Here is a 2,500-nt window from a genome sequence, read left to right as displayed (position 1 = left end):
TATAATAATAATGATAATGATATTAATAATGATAATGATAGTAATGATAATAATACTAGTAATAATGATGATAATATTGATAATAATAATAGTAATAATAATAAATAATAATAATAATAATAATAATAATAAAATAATAATAATAATAATAATAATAATAATAATAATGACAAGACTGGTAATGATACTGATTATAATAATGATAATAATGACAATGATAATTATAGTAAATAATGATATTATCTTCAATAATAATTATAATAATGATAATAATGAGAATGGTATTAGTGATGATAATGTTGATAATAGTTTTAATAACGATTGTGATGATAATGATAATATTTGCTGATGATTATGTTAATGAAAACAATAACTATAATAATGATGATAATGACAATAATAATCATAACAGAGAATAATGAAAATACCTAATGTTGATACTAATAATGATAATGACATTAACAATAATATAAATGATTATAATAATAAAAATGGTAATGATAATGATAATAAATGAATTATGATTATGATAACCTCTAAACGTTGATCAGCAAACCCACTAATTCATTCATTTTATGCTTCGATTGACAAGAAAACAATAACATCAAGAAAATATATTCTTCTCTGTCTGTCTGTCTGTCTTTCTCTCTGTCTCTCTCGCACTCTCTCACTCACTCTCTCACTCTCTCTCTCTCTCTCTCTCTCTCTCTCTCTCTCTCTCTCTCTCTCTCTCTCTCTCTCTCTCTCTCTCTCTCTCTCTCTCAATCTATCTATCTGTCTTTCTATCTATCTGTCTGTCTATCTATCTACCTATCTATCTCTATCTATCTATCTATCTATCTATCTCCCCTCTCTTTCTCTCTTGGTTGATGTTCATTTTTTGCATTCCAAATTGACAAGGCAAACACACCTGCACACACAGACTTGTAGATACATATTCTTTTTAATGAAAACGAGATACGAAATTGTTTCGACAGCGGAACAGTTACTATGATTTTTACTTTTATTAAGTCTTGGCACTTGTTTGCAGTTAGTAGGACACTTATTAATATATTCTCACTCTCCGTTAGCAGTTAGTAAGACACTTATAAATATATTCTCACTCTCCGTTAGCATATCGATACGAATGGAATATTTATACATACAGTTACTGTATTCCCTTGAATATGGGGAAACTCAAGAAAATTACTCTTTGACAAAACTTTTGATTTAAAAAGCGCTAAGGTTTAGGTTAACTTAGATCAGTTTTTAAAAAGATATTTCAACTTTTTCCCAATCTTTCAAAAAAAAAAAAAAAAGTAATTTCGAACTTAAAGAAACACACGTACGCGAACTATCGTACAGCACACAGGTTAAGAACCACCGTCGTCGTTGAGATATCTAAGCACTAAAACCGTTCCGAAGGTGAATTACAGATCGAAAAACACTTTGGCGGAATTGCACCAGCGCGTAAAAACGGCGCCGAAAGCGAGAGACTGGATTTGCGGAGAGGCGCTTACCGTCCTTGCTATCTCGGTGGCTGACGAACAGAGAATGGCGCGCGCGAACTCTTTCCATCCGACTAATATCTCTGCTCTTGCCTCCTCCCTCCTCCTTCCTCCCTCTGTGCGTCCTCCCTCCTCCCTCCTCCTTCACTGCGTCCTCCCTCCTTCCTCCTCCCTCCTCCCTTTTCCCTCCTCCCTCCTCCTTTCCTCCTCTCCTCGTCCTCCCTCTCCCTCTCCCTCCTTTCCCTTTCCTCTCCCTCCCCTCTTCCTCCTCCTCCTCCTCCTCCTTATTTTCCTTTTCTCTCGCCTTGTCCTCCTTCGTCACATCTCCTTCTCCTTCTCCTCTTTTTTCGACCCCATCTTCTCCTTTTCTCTTGCTCTTCCTTTTCTCTAACCTCCTCTTCCTCTTTTTCACTCATTCTCTTCTTCGCTTCCTCCTTTTTTCTCCCACCTGCTCTTTTCCCTTCTCTTCCGTCCTTCTCCTCCTCCTCCTCTTTTTCCGCTCTCCTTTCCTGCTGTCTTCTATTTTCCTCCTATCTTGTCTCCAGTCCTCTCCCTTGTGAGTGTATGTGCGTACGTGTGTACGTGCGTGTGTGTGTGTGTGGGTGTGGCTGTGTATAATGCGTGTGTGTGTGACTTGTGCTTGTGTATTGTGTGTGTGTTGTGTATGTGTGTTGTGTGTGTAGAGCACATGATATAAATGCATATATGTATATCATATATCACAACAAAAACTATATATATATCATATATAACTAATAAAATATATATATAATATAAAAAATAAGATTAATACAACACACACACACACACACACAAATACACACGTATGTGTGTGTGTGTGTGTATATACATATATGTATAAATATATGTATATATGTACATAATATATATTCATATATACAGCATATAGGCTATATATATATATATATATATATATATATATATATATATATATATATATATATATATATATATATATATATTGTGTGTGTGTGTGTGTGTGTGTGTGTGTG

The 2,500-nt window shown here is 34.4% G+C and overlaps 1 protein-coding gene across 1 annotated transcript in view; it reads right to left on the bottom strand.

Annotated features, from left to right (window-relative positions):
* The window catches only part of LOC119594726, a 23,830-nt gene extending 22,256 nt beyond the window's left edge, over positions 1-1,574 (bottom strand). Inside the window, exon 1 of the mRNA XM_037943843.1 lies at positions 1,500-1,574. The gene's annotated coding sequence lies outside the window, so the exon portion shown is untranslated. The remainder of the gene's footprint in view (positions 1-1,499) is intronic.
* Between the last annotated feature and the right edge of the window lie 926 nt (positions 1,575-2,500).

The sequence above is a fragment of the Penaeus monodon genome, chromosome 1, assembly GCF_015228065.2.
Source record: "Penaeus monodon isolate SGIC_2016 chromosome 1, NSTDA_Pmon_1, whole genome shotgun sequence".
NCBI classification, from domain to species: Eukaryota; Metazoa; Arthropoda; class Malacostraca; order Decapoda; family Penaeidae; genus Penaeus; species Penaeus monodon.
The sequence above is the reverse complement of the archived record's forward strand: the minus strand, read 5'-3'. Positions and strand labels throughout refer to the sequence as shown.